We start from the raw sequence: 15,190 nt of genomic DNA on the forward strand, positions 1-15,190 counted from the left end.
ACCGCCCAGCGCCGGGATGCTCAGAGAGCGCAGGCGCGGAGGGAGGTCCGGGGATGCAGGGAAGGATGCGGGAAGGCCTGGGCACCAACCACACTGATGGCTCTTTGCTGCGGCCGTGTGCTCGGGACCCGAACACCCATGCAGCCAGCAGAGCGGGATGCAGAGCTGTGAGCTCGCTTAGGTCTGACTCGACCCGCTCAGCCTCCTCCCTTTCCCATCATTATCCCATTATTCCTGGGATAATCGCAAGGAATTCATTAGGAGAAGATTGTAGCTGACTCCCGGCTGCAGAGCCCTGAAGTATATAGGCTCTACTTGCGTTTCTCTTCGGGGACGTGGAAGGACCTCTTGGGCCTCCCTGGCAGTACTCTTTCCATTTTAGGGAGCTGATAGGGTTGGGGTTTTCGTGTGTGTGTGTGTGTGTGTGTGTGTGTGTGTGTGTGTGTGTGTGTGTGTGTGTGTGTGTGTGTTCTGCGTGTGTGTGTTCTGCGTGTGGGGTGTGTGTGTTCTGCGTGTGTTATTCTGTGTGTGTGTTCTGCGTGGTGTGTGTGTGTGTGTGTGTGTGTGTGTGTTCTTCTAAAAAATATTGCCCCCTACAGGCCAGAGTGATAGCACAGCAGGGAGAGCAGGAAGGGCTTTTACCTTGCACACATCTGGTCCAGGTTCAATTCCAAACATCACTATATAGGGTCCTCCGAGCCGGTCAAGAGTGATTCCTGAGCACAGAGCCAGGAGTAACTCTTCAGCATCTCCAGGTGTGGCCCTGAAACAAGCAAACATATGTATATATCGTCTGTGCTCAGGGTTTACCCCGGCTGCATGCTCAGGGATCCCTTCTGACAGGACTCAGGGTACCGTATGTGGTGCCTGGGATCAAACCACAGTTGACCAGCCTTACTATCTTATCTTTCCCATCCAAGGGCCTGGAATTTCTGAACCATCAAAGCAACGTTTTTACTTTCCTCTTCCTTTCCCTTTGGCTCTGTCTTATGCTATTGTGGCAGTAGTGATGGGATATAGGGGTATATTGGGGGTCTGGAGAGGCAATACTTACTCTTAGCCATAGTGATTGCAGGAGAGGGATTCTCCATGCATCCTGGTACATGTCTACACAGTCCTCATGCTGTGTAGTTCCAGGATACCGGAGAGGAAAGCCACAGGGGCCACGGGTAGCAGAGTAAGAAAACTATGGTTTCCCATTGACTGGGAGAGCAGCATTCTTTTGTAGAGCCCAATGGGTACTGCCAGTGCCCTCTTTGAGCCAGTCTCCAGAGGCAATGCCATGTTTTAATCCTAAATATTTAAGAACTTGTTAGATCCTGCATTATGCAAAGAGCCAGAAGACTTGCAACAGTTGTACAAATAAATGGCTAAGACATGGCTGTCAAGCATTTTTCTGTCCATCTGGAAGTCACAATACGATGAATAAGGCTCCTGGAGAAAGAAAAAAAAAACAGACAACATGAATAAGAGCAGGAGCACCGAGTTATGAGCAGGGGGATGGGGAATCAGAAGGCCACCCTGCCAGGGGAGTGCCTGCCTTGCATGTAGAAGGCCTTGGGTTCGAATTCCGGCACAGCTCACCAAACAGAAAACCCAGGCAACTCTCAAAGAATAACAGTGGCTTCCTGCAATCAAGGGATTCACTTCTGTGAAAAATCTCTAGTACAGACAGGAATAACCTACTGGCCTTGCATATGGCTGTGGCAAACCAGGTTCGAATCTCTGGTATGCATACAATTCCTGGAGCGCTGCCAGGGATCACTCCTGGAATAACCCCATGAACACCACCAGATATGGCTGCAAACCGAACCCAAAAAGGTCAATGTCTTCATAATGAAATGTTAAGAAAAAGGGGAAGGGTGGGAAAACAAAGGTGAAGAGAAAGAAATCCCAGTAGCAAGAAAAGGAGGAGGTAAAGGAAGAGGAAGGGGAGGAAGGAGGGGGAAAGCACAGACAAATGTATCATGACTCTAAGCAAAGTGCTCTATGGACCACCCATTTGTATGCATAGGATGGCCCATCAGAGAATAAAGGGGAAAGAGAGTTCTTGCTGTGCTTAGATTTTCTACCAAGAGACAACCTTCACAGGCAGCCTGCTATCTGGAGATGCCAGTGTTCCCTAGAAGAATTTAGGAAAACTTAGCACAAATGCCCACATCCTTATCTGTTCCTTACTGATCTCTTTTTTCCACAATGGCTGCAAGGCAGAAGTATCAAGGGAAGAAGTGTTACCATATGATCTGTTGTGTATGTAAATATTTTGGGGGATTACTATGTTGCTCACCCTAATCTGATTAGGTGATTGTGCCCTACCCTAGGGTGTGACCTGGCATTCTGCCCCACCCTAGGGTAGGACCTGATTCTGCTTCCACCATTGGTTGGTATCTGATCCCACCATTGGGTGGGACCTGACTCTGGACTATAAGAGCAAGGGTCTGTGGAAGGCGAGGGCTTTTTGCTGGCTGGAACTGAATCTGAGTCTTTGGACTTCAGTTTTGTCCATCCGAATAAAGCAAATATTTCCACGAGCCTGATTGTCTGCGAGCTGTTTACCCGCCGTTTCACCTCAGAACCGTGGGCTAGACAGGATGGCAGACGCGTGCTCCGAGCTGGAAGAAAAGGGCCTCATTCTCCATCCTTCCATCAGTCAACCTCTTCAGGGGCTGACCTGCTACATAATGGCGCCCGGACAGGGACCTGAACCCTGGACCCTCAGAACTGTAAGTGAAATATTTCATTGGAAATTTCCTATGCTGACCATCAAATGGTTTCTGTGGTTAGTCATGTGGATTTTACCACCCTTAGTCTTACACATTGGTGCTCTAGTATACAAGTGGATCATTCCATTTTGTTTAAAACTAATTGGTTTTGATCTAAGGACAATCACTGCAGTTGGATGGTTGTGGTCTATATTTCAAATGAAAAGTGTAGTGTCTCTAGCCATCATAGTTTGTGGAATTTCTGTGTTGACTAACGTTATTATTATGAGCATAGTTATTTGCTGTTATTTCTATTTAGGGAATAGAAAGTGTAGAAATGGTGAGGCTAAAACCAGTATAGATAATAAGGAAATTTATCTGACGAAAACTCAGACCAAGGTGCAGGCTGACGAATCCAGCCCCACCATCAACAATATAGAAATTTTTGCTGGAAGAAAAACAACTCAGAATGTTAAGCCTGATTCTAGTGAATTGCTTGACAGTAGTGACTCAGATAATGATCTACCTCCAGTGCTAACTCCACGAGGGATGCCTCCTTCTAGTCACAAAATTGAATCGCAGAGCAGAGCAGATTCAAACGATGAACCACATGCTCGGTCTCAGAGCTCTATTCAGAGTAATTTTGCTAATCAGGCCTTATCCCCTATAGACGGGGTAAATGTTTCTAACTATGTATCCTATCAGATGGAAGAATTAGATCGGTTTAAAAGATCATGTAAAGAAAATGGGCCAAAATCGCCATACAGTGTTGAGTTATTAAGACTTTGGAGTCATAACTCATCTTGGACTTTGTATGATTTTAAAAGAATCGCTGAAATATGCCTGTCGTCTAAACAGCGAACTGAATGGGAAATGTACTATTCAGAAGGCGTAAAAGCTAAATTATATAGTCCGGATGGTATGAAAAAGCAAGTGGCAGGTGTTACTCTATCGTATGAATTATTGATGGCAGAAAATCAATTTGAAAATATTCAGACACAAGCAGCTTTACCTAAGGAAATCTTAAATTTAATCAGGGAGATTGCATTGTCAGCATGGGAAAAAATTGATTCTAACAGCATTGGTAGAGGAAACTTTTTAAAAATTACCCAAGGGCCTTATGAGTCATTTGCAGAGTTTGTAGGTAAGATTAAAGATGCTCTGAAGTTACAGGTGGAAGATGAGGAGATTAGAAACTTCCTAGTAAAATCTTTGGCCTATCATAATGCAAATTCAGCCTGTAGATTAGTATTGAATACATTAAATGAAAAGTCAGATCTGAATGATTACCTTTATGCCTGCCGGAATGTCTATGTGGAACCCAACCCCCACCCCACTCAGACTCAGTACAAACCTTCCCAGTTACCAAGGGAACAATGCCTTACTCCCCTCGGGGACAGAACACTTTCCGGAAACCAGGTCTTTGCCCAAAATGCAAAAGGGGTCGCCACTGGGCGAAAGATTGCAGATCCAGAAACCTCATTAATAATAACCTAAGTAGAGGTTTCAACACAGTCCCCAGGAGGCAAATCGCCTGCTACCATTGTGGAAAACAGGGACATATCAAAAGAAATTGTCGTCTCCTTATAAATTCAGCTCCCCAAGAACACACATACAAGATGCAGGGAAACACCCACAGGGCCTCCCCCCAGGCCCTTCCAAATCAGGGGCAAAGTTCACAGACAATAATCCTTCCAAGCCCGCCCAAGAAAATTCATCACGATAAGGGAATTAATCCACTCTACTTCAGGGAGTGCCGGATTAGACATATTATGCCAAGAGGACATTACAATTTACCCAGGAGCATGCCCTTACATGTTAGAAACTGGCATTGTAGGCCCGCCACCCCCAGATACCATGGGTTTGATTCTTGGCAGAAGTTCCCTCAACATAAAGGGTATATCAGTAATCACTGGTGTCATTGACTCAGATTCCATGGGAGAAATCATTGTAGTTATTACTGTACCAGTTACATGGACCTTTAAAAAAGGAGAAGCGATTGCCCAGATAGTAATAGTGCCTTATGTCAAATTTGGGACTTCAGATAAGACTAGAATTGGAGGTTTTGGAAGCACAGATCTGGGTGCTGCTCAAAACACAATCGTGGCTCTGGTTACTAAATGTAAAGATGAACACCCAATGATCAAACTTCACTTGGAAGGCAAACCCTTTGATGGAATGATAGATACGGGTGCTCAGGTTACCGTAATTTCTGATAAAGAATGGCCAGAAAATTGGCCTCTTCAGGAAATCCCGTATTCCCTAGAAGGAATAGGAGGCCTGAGTTCCTGTCTGTTGAGTACGAGGACTATACTATTTTACGGCCCAGAAAATCAAAAAGCAATAATCAGACCTCACTTGGGCCCATTTTCACCATCCCTGTGGGGCCGTGACCTACACAAACAGTGGAAAGCAGAATTCCACATCCCATTAGCTCCAGAAGAGCCCGAACCTTCTTTTGATTTAAAAACCAAAAATTTTTAGTGGGGGCCACTGCCGTAAAAACACCAGCACCAATAAAAATAAAATGGAAATCTGATGAACCAATTTGGACAGGTCAGTGGCCCCTTAAAACTGATAAATTAAAGGTGCTGACAGAATTAGTGGAGGAACAGCTAAGTTTAGGACATATTGAACCATCTTTTTCTCAATGGAATTCACCTATATTCACTATAAAAAAGAAATCCGGTAAATGGAGACTTTTGATGGATCTTAGAGCTATAAATTTATCCATGATACCTATGGGCAAATTGCAGACTGGTTTACCATCACCTGTAGTTATTCCAAAGGAATGGCCACTAATTATAATTGATCTGAAAGACTGCTTCTACCATATTCCTATCCACCCAGATGATAAAAAACGTTTTGCATTCTCAGTTCCTTCTCTCAATAATACCCATCCCTGCAGACGTTTCCAATGGACTGTTCTCCCCCAAGGCATGCTGAATTCCCCAACCATGTGTCAGTTTTTTGTAGATAAGGTTTTGAGCCCTGCTCGTGAAAAATTTCCTCAAGCCATGATATTTCATTATACAGATGATATCTTGCTCACAATGAACAACGAAACAGATTTACAGGAATTATACTCTTATGTTACTGACTGTTTACAAACATCAGGACTGAAAATAGCTTTAGAAAAAATACAGATAATGCCACCGTATCAATATTTGGGTTTTATTTTGGACCGGACGTCTATACGTCCACAAAAATTTTCTATCAAAAAAGAAAACCTCAGAACGCTTAATGATTTTCAGAGACTTTTAGGTGACGTAAATTGGCTCCGCCCTGCACTAGGAATCCCAAATGCAGAGTTATCTAATCTGTTTAAAACGTTGGAGGGTGATCCTGCTTTAGATAGCCCGAGAAATTTAACAACAGCTGCCAAAAATGAATTGGACATCTTCTTGAGCAGATTACAAAAATCGTTTCTCTCAAGATTCATCCCAGGAGAAAAGGTATTACTGTTAATCTTCCCTACTATAGAAACCCCCACAGGGGCCTTGATGCAACAGTCAGGACCTTTGGAATGGGTGTATTTACATAACAAACAACCTCGCTCAGTAGTCCCCTACTTGCAACTGATTTCAGAGATTATTATCAAGGCAAGACTCAGATCTATATCTTTACTAGGTTTTGACCCAGATATAATAGTTTTGCCAGTACCAAAAAAGGAAATTGAGTCAATATTGCCAATTAATGAATCTCTACAAAGGGCCCTCTCAGATTTCACAGGAGAAATATCCTCCCAGTATCCAGCAGGAAAAATTTGGGACTTTTTAAAGAAAACTCAGTTTGTTATTTCTTCAATTGTTCGGATTCCCCTATTCCCAATGCCAAGGTTTTTTACATTGATGGATCCCAAAATGGAAAAGGAGGAATAACTGGAGACAACATTAATATGACCATAGATACCAAATATAAATCTGCACAGAAAGTTGAATTAGCAACGTTAATTTACCTATTAGAAAATGTATCTGAAGCCATGAATATAGTTTCTGATTCTTTGTATGTGGTAAATTTATGTCATGTGATAGCCACTGCATCCCTTAATGCTAATAACCCGATCATACAGGACTTACTTAAACAATTACAGCAGCTTCTTCAAAAACGAACTGAGCCCATCTTCATCACACATATTAGAGCCCACTCAGGTCTTCCAGGACCTATGGCTCAAGGAAATAAAACTGCTGACTTGCTAGCAATGCCTATATTTAAATCACCTATAGAGGAACATTCAGCCCAACACACAAATGCTCGCCGTTTACATGTGAATTACCAAATTCCATGGAGGCAAGCTAGAGAAATCGTAGAAAACTGCAACGTATGTGCACCGTTAACAAAAAAGACTCACATAGCAGGAGCAAACCCAAGAGGCTTACAGTCTAACGAACTTTGGCAAATGGATATAACTCAAACAGATTTATTTCCAAGGAAACCTTATCTTCATGTTGTGGTGGACACTTATTCTCAGTTTATGTGGGCAATTCCCATGTCTTCTCAAAAATCTAAGGCTGCTTGTAGTTTTCTTTTACAATGTTTCTCTGTGATGGGTATTCCATATTCTATAAAAACTGATAATGGGCCAGCCTATGTTAGCAAAACTTTTGAATTTTTTTGTAAGGAATGGCAGATAAGACATCTCAGAGGAATTCCTTACAATTGTAGGGGACAGGCCATTGTAGAAAGGACTCACAGAACCTTAAAAACTCAATTGCAAAAAAATAGAAAAAGAGGTTTACCACCAACGGATTTGCTATCTTTGACTCTTATCACACTAAATTACTTTAACTTACCCCAAGGGGAAAGCTACACTGCAGCGGAAAGACATTTTAAAGAAGATATTCAGAGACAAGAAACAACCCATAAACCTATTTGGATCAAGGAGGATGAAAAATGGATAGCTGGCTATCTTCTCCTAAGAGGAAGGGGTTATGCCTATGTTTCTATAAATGATGACCCTCCCAAGAAATTTTGGGTTCCATTACGTCTTGTTAGAAATCGGGCTAGCACAAATGATCAGGTTCAGACTACAAACTCCCCTTCAGAGAAAAAACAGAATACTTCAGACACTAACAGCAGTAATATTACTAAGGTCTCTGGGGGCAGGGAACGATTTAGCTGTCACACACCATACAATGAGTGAGACTGATGGTAGTGATAAACCCTTACACTCCGAGATGCAAAAGGAAAGACAGGAACCTGTCTTAACTGGGCTCCAAAATATAGGAAACTCTTGCTACATGAACTCAATATTGCAATGCTTGTATAATATTTCAGACTTAACTCAGTATTTTTATAAAGATCATTATAAAAAGGATATTAACAAGAAAAATCCGATGGGGCATGAAGGTAAATTAGCCGAAGAATTTGGTCGGCTCATCAAAACCATGGGAAATGGATTTCATAGATATATTAACCCTGAAAGCTTCAAAGTAACAATTGGTTTACTTAATGACCAGTTTGCTGGACACAATCAGCAGGATCCTCACGAACTACTGATGTTCCTAATAGAGGGATTACATCAGGACTTGCTTACTGTAAATCTAATGACAGACAAAACTACACATCTCATGGGAAATGAAAATTATGAACAATTTAGTCCAGAACACCAAAAGGCTCATAAATCTATTATTTATGATCTCTTTCAAGGACAATTCAAATCTATACTCCAGTGTCTCACTTGCCACCAAAAGTCTGAGGTTTATGAGACATTTGTTCATTTGTCTTTGGCTGTTACATCTACAGATAAATGTACATTACAGGAATGCCTCTCTGAATTTTTTAAAGAAGAAGAATTAAGAAATGACAACAAAGTTCTGTGCAACAGTTGCAAAAATAGAAGGGATTTTTCAAAGAAAACGTATTTATGGAAACTGCCACCAGTACTTATAATACACTTGAAACGTTTTGCTTTTGATGGCAAACAAATAAAAAAATTGCATACTTATGTAGATTTTCCTTTAGAAGACCTCAATTTAGAGGAATTCACTTCAGAGAATAAAAGCAAGATTAAGAAATACAACTTATCATCGGTGTCAAACCATTATGGTAAAGTTCACTATGGACACTGTACTTCATACTGTAAAATTGCTACAAAACAACACTGGATCAATTTTGATGACAAGAAGATCAAAAAAGTCCCTAATACATTGGTGAAATCCACAGCAGCATACATCCTGTTTTATACTTCTTAGAGATCTACAATGAACACCAGATAATCATTTTACTTCCCTATCAGTTGCTATTAATGCTCTAGGATTCTTTCCACAGGCATGATCAATGAATATAGATTGAAAATCATGAATCCCCAATGTGTTTCCTTGTAGGATGGATTTATGTCTTAATTTCATTATTGCTCTAGGTCTCAGTTAATCATGAAATTTTACAAATTAATTTAGTCAAGGTTCACCTGAAAGAGAAATTTCTCATCATATTAATGTTGTTTTTCTTTCTAGGTATACTCATTTAACGACTTTCACTCTTTTTATTTTAACATCATTGCTTTATTTCCCTCAATTTAGGTTTTAAGACGCTTACATAATGATAATTTTAGGTGGACTTTCTTCACAGTGCTTCTTGCCTATGATTGATTATCATAAAGTTACTGTTATACAATAACTTTGTATATATACTGATATACACGTATAGTAGAGTTGTCCATGTTTGTATTACGCATGAAATTCTCTTTCAGATCTGCTAGGCAAAAAAAAAATATTTTTAGTGAATTTGAAATGATTTATCTAAACAATTGCCGGCTATTACATTTTAAGGAGCTTTTAATTGATTCAGCTGAATTCTCTTTTCTTTTGCTCTATTTTGGATCCTTTCCAACAAATATTTTTTAGTATGAGTGAGTGTTATGGCCATATTTTTTGTGAAGTCTGTGTATGTATATCTTGTTTAGTGTCTGTCTGTTCTGCATATTTTGTATATAGTTTCCTTTTTCCTAACTTTATCTTCCCCAAATTAGTCTTCCTTATCCTTCCTTCTCTCTTCCTAGTCCTTAATATTTTAATTTTCAGGATTTCACATGTGCAACCCATCTCCTTCACCCACAACTACAAGCTTCCTGATCTCGGCGGGAAGAAGAAATCCATGACTGTTGGAGTTTTACACCATATATGCTGCAAACTTGTTGGAAATGAAGCCACCTGGGATTTGTGTCACAATGTAACACCAGAGAAAAGATCCATGGACAAGACCCACAGTCTCTGGATCCCAGTTAAACTGTGCTATCTGAATTTCTGGCTTTCCATCCACATACAAAATGCTATTGTTGACCGTTTCTACAATGGCTACCCCAAGATTGTACCGATCCCAAAGGAAATACAGAAGCCCAACCAACTTATGATGTAATGATGTAACGCTTGGGGATGCCCCAACACATGGATGACTGTACTGGCCTTCCTTCTTCATTCAGCTTGATGTTATCTCCTGTACAAGGCTTCAACCCGCTTTTCCAGACCCATCAAGTGTCTTCTGCCGGTCTTTTTGGAGTTCCAGACCCCTCATATTTACAGATTGGTATTGAACTCTGTAGAAATTACATCTGTTGTTTTTCCTATAACTGTAATCCTTTGAAGTTATGTTTGGTACTACACTTCTTTTGACTATCGTAATTAATGATTTTCTATTTTAGTTTTTAATATTAGGAATCGATGTTGTATTACATTAATGTTTTGCTTTCTTGACTTTAGGTTTGTGAGTTAGATATTATTGTCTATAATTTCCTAAATGATATTTTTGTCTGTTCTCAGGGTTTTTTGCGTGGGCGCATCATAGGCAAAATACTAGGTTTATAGAAGGTTCCATCCATTTTGGATGGGCCCTCAAGTTGTTTATTTACACAGGGAGGGTCTCTGCCTTAAACATTTTGTTTTGGTTTGTGACTTAAGCTCCCATCTATAAATAGTCGACATCAATTTCAGACATCTTATGGACTTCAGACTGGATTAAGAACTTGGACTAAGTTCAGATACCTATTGATCATCATTGCAGTGGCTCCCCACTGTGCAGAGGGTGTATGTGCCTCTTCTTCCGAAATAAAGGCCTAGTTCAATGCCCTCAAAGATGGGCTTTCTGGTCTACCTGAACTTGAATGAAAATGGAGCTGGAGATATAGCATGGAGGTGAGGCGTTGGCCTTTCATGCAGAAGGTCATTGGTTCAAATGCCGCTATCTGCCAGGAGCGATTTCTGAACGTGGAGTCAGGAGTAACTCCTGAGCACTGCCAGGTGTGACCCAAAAACCACCACCAACAACAACAACAAATAAAGAAAAGGTGCTTCTCCTTGCCTGCTACACAACCTTTCTGGTGTCTCTTCGAAAGATCTATGTACGTCTTAGATTTATCTTGTCAGGAGCTTGTAGTTGATTCCTTGATACATGTTTCTGGTTTTAGACACCCTGTGCTTAGGTTAGAAGTTTTTCTTTACATTTTCCTGTGATGCGCTTATGCAAACAGCCGCTCTTTTATTAGTGACTAATTTTTCTTTTAATAATTGTAGACAATATTGTTTGTTTACTAAAAACAAAAGGGGGAATTGTTGTGTATGTAAATATTTTGGGGGATTACTATGTTGCTCACCCTAATCTGTGCCCTACCCTAGGGTGTGACCTGGCATTATGCCCCCACCCTAGGGTAGGACCTGATTCTGCTTCCACCATTGGTTGGTATCTGATCCCACCATTGGGTGGGACCTGACTCTGGACTATAAGAGCAAGGGTCTGTGGAAGGCGAGGGCTTTTTGCTGGCTGGAACTGAATCTGAGTCTTTGGACTTCAGTTTTGTCCATCCGAATAAAGCAAATATTTCCATGAGCCTGATTGTCTGCGAGCTGTTTACCTGCCGTTTCACCTCAGAACCGTGGGCTAGACAGGGTGGCAGACGCGTGCTCCGAGCTGGAAGAAAAGGGCCTCATTCTCCATCCCTCCATCAGTCAACCTCTTCAGGGGCTGACCTGCTACAATGATCCAGCTATACCACTCCTAGGAATATACCCTAGGAACACAAAAACACAATACAAAAATGCCTTTCTAGCACCTGTATTCATTTCTGCTCTGTTTACAATAGCCAGATTCTGGAAACAACCAAGATGCCCTTCAACAGGTGAATGGCTAAAGAAACTGTGGTACATATACACAATGGAATATTATGCAGTTGTCAGGAGATGAAGTCATGAAAATTTCCTATACATGGATGGACATGGAAACTATTATGTTGTGTGAAATAAGTCAGAGGAAGAGAGGCACAGAATAGTCTCACTCATCTAAAGGTTTTAAGAAAAATAAAAGACAGTTTGGTAATAATACTCAGAGACAATAGAAATGAAGGCTAGAAGGACCGGCTGAAGATAGGAAGCTCACAAAGAATGGTGAGTGCAATTAGAGAAATAACTACACTAACAATTATCATGACAATGTAAATGAGTGAGAGAAGAATGCCTGTCTTGAATACAGGCAAGGGGTGGTGAAGGAGGGAAATGGGAGGCAATGGTGGTGGGAATTTTGCACTGGTGAAGGGAGGTGTTCTTTTTATGACTGAAACCCAACTACAAACATGTTTGTAATCATGCTGCTTAAATAAAGTTTTGTTGTTGTTATTGTTTTGTTTGTTTGTTTTTGGGTTTGGGGCCACACCTGGTGACACTCAGGAGTTACTGCTGGCCGTGTACTCAGAAATTGTTTCTTGCTCAGAGGACCATATGGGACACCAGGGGATTGAACTGAGATCCATACTGGGTCAGCCTCGTGCAAAGAAAATGTCCTACTTCTGTGCCACCTTGCTTCGCCAATGCTCTGGCCCCAAATAAGATATTATTTATAAGGGGGGGGAGACAATGAAAGCACTGAGCCATAAGAGAGACCAGCACAGTGAAAGAGTCAATCAGTAAGCATGGCCACAGGCATGCTGAGAGGGTGGGGAAAGACTAAACTCTGCTAGAGGAAGACAAGCATAGCCAGTGGCATGCTCAGGGTACATACAAACAGGTTTTTTTTGTTTGCAGAACAAAATGATTTTTGAGAGGAGTGGGAACAGGATACACTCAGAAATGCTTAAAACTGACTCTTGGCACTGAGGGATAACTCCTAGAGGACTCATGGGACCTTATGGGATGCCAAGGATGGAACCTGAGTTGGCTGTGTGCAAAGCAAGCATCCTCCCTGCTGTCCTATTGCTCAGGCCCACAGCCAGATTTTAAAAGAAGCCCAATTTCCTGGCATTTCCTCCTGAGAATGCCAGTGAGGAACTTCAGATGTGGCCGACTTCCTCAGGCCCAATGATTTGAGGAATATTTCTCCTGGAATTCAGTGCTCTTGGAACTTCAAGTCTTTGCTTTGCTTCTCTCTTAAGGAACAAAAGAAGTGCTAAATTTATAAATTAATTATGGTATCAAAGTTAAAAAATTTGTTGGGAAAATACTATAATTTACTATCCTTTATACTTTTCTTGGGCTATAGAGATAGCACAGAGGTGGAGAGTCTTGCTTTGGGCCAACTCCAGTTTGATCCCCAGCTCTACATATGGTCCCCCTGAGCATCACCAGGAGTGATTTCTGCACAAAGAGCCAGAGTATGCCAGAAAAAAAAAAAACACACCAAGTGTGGTCCGCAAACAGAATAATACAAAAAAAAGACAAACTTGGGATGGAGAGATAGGACAGCAGGGAGAGTTCTTGCCTTGCATAGCTGACCTGTGTTCAATCTTCAGCAGCTCTGAGCTCCATCATGACTGATCCTGAATCACAGAGCCAGGAGTAAGCCCTGAATAGAGCCAGAGATGGCCCCCAAACAAACAAAACTCCACATTTAAAATTTTTCCCTTTCTTATAAGTTGCCATCAATGATTTATTTTGCAAATGTACTGTATTCCATGCTCCAGAGGCGGATGAGAAATAAAATCATACTAAGATGCAAACAGTGAAATATGATTGTTTTGTTTGTATTGGAAGCCACACTGGGTGGTACTCACAATACTCAGAGGACCATAAGGTGTCAGGAATTGAATCCAAGGTTCTTGCATGAAAAAAGGCAAGAAGTCCAGGCTACAAAAGGTGCAAAAGGTGGAGGGACGTCTCCAAGTCTCAGCAGGCTGTGGTCAAGGTTACTCTGGAAGATAGAAAACACTGCAGTATTGTCATTACCTGCTTTATGAAGGATTCTCTAGAGTTACTGTGTTGTAAAGGGAGCCTAGTGGATGAGCAAGAGCTGCTGGAGATTATTGCAATAACCTGGATGGGTGTAAATAACAGAGGTAGAGATGGATGGGGGCATAAAAACCAACAAGTTTTACTGAAAGGAGAATATGGACAAGAGAATTAGTAGGTCTGAGAGGCCATCTACTGAAAGAGGGAAACTAAAGGGGAAGGTTTGTGGGGATACAGCCTTAGAACGTCGAGGTTAGAAGGGGCTTGTACCATAAAAAAGTCAGAGTTTAGGGGCCAGAGAGACAGCATGGAGGTAAGGCATTTTCCTTTCATGCAGAAGGTCATCAGTTCGAATCCTGGCATCCCATATGGTCCCCCGAGCCTGCCAAGTGAGATCTCTGAGCATAGAGCCAGGAGTAACCCCTGAGCGATGCCGGGTATGACCCCAAAACAAAAACAAAACAAAACAAAAAGTAAGAGTTTAGAAGGTCTGAGCTGAGGAAACGGGCTGAGCAGTCCATTTGGTTCCCCAAACCAGAAACGATTTCTGAGCGCATAGTCAGGAGTAACCCCTGAACGTCAACTGGTGTAACCCAAAAAGAAAAAAAAAAAAGAAAAAATAGATATAATGATAAGGAATGGGGCCCTGAACAATAGCACAACAGGGAAGGCATTTGCCTTGCACACAGCAGACCCAGGTTCTATCTCTGGCATCCCATTTGGTCCCCTGAGCACCACCAGGTATGATCTCTGAGTACCACCAAGTGTGGCCCCAAAACTAAAACGAATCAACCAACCAAACAAACAAAATAACACATCACGAGGGGCAGGAGAGCTAGTACAGTGGGCAGGATGTTTGCCTTGCTGAGCTGGCACTTTATGGTAGTCCAAGCACTGCCAATTGTGGCTCCAAATCTAATAAAGTGTGTGTGTGTGTGTGTGTGTGTGTGTGTGTTTGTGTGTGTGTGTGTGGCACCTTATGGTAGCCCAAGCACTGCCAATTATGGCTGTGTGTGTGTGGGGCACCTTATGGTAGCCCAAGCACTGCCAATTGTGGCTCCAAATCCAACGAAGTGTGTGTATGTATATACATATATAGTGGTAGGGAAAAAATAATAAAAATCTATAGCTAGCAGGGCCCGGAGAGATAGCACAGCGGTGTTTGCCTTGCAAGCAGCCTATCCAGGACCAAAGGTGGTTGGTTCGAATCCCGGTGTCCCATATGGTCCCCCGTGCCTGCCAGGAGCTATTTCTGAGCAGACAGCCAGGAGTAACCCCTGAGCACCGCCGGGTGTGGCCCAAAAACCAAAAAAAAAAAAAAAAAAAAAAAAAAAAAATCTA

The 15,190-nt window shown here is 41.7% G+C and overlaps 1 protein-coding gene across 1 annotated transcript in view; it reads left to right on the forward strand.

Moving 5' to 3' along the window:
• The window catches only part of LOC126014494 (ribonuclease P protein subunit p38-like), a 113,221-nt gene that overhangs the window by 54,290 nt on the left and 43,741 nt on the right, over window positions 1-15,190 (forward strand). The window lies entirely within an intron of this gene.

The sequence above is a fragment of the Suncus etruscus genome, chromosome 7 (assembly GCF_024139225.1).
Source record: "Suncus etruscus isolate mSunEtr1 chromosome 7, mSunEtr1.pri.cur, whole genome shotgun sequence".
In the NCBI taxonomy this organism is placed as follows: Eukaryota; Metazoa; Chordata; class Mammalia; order Eulipotyphla; family Soricidae; genus Suncus; species Suncus etruscus.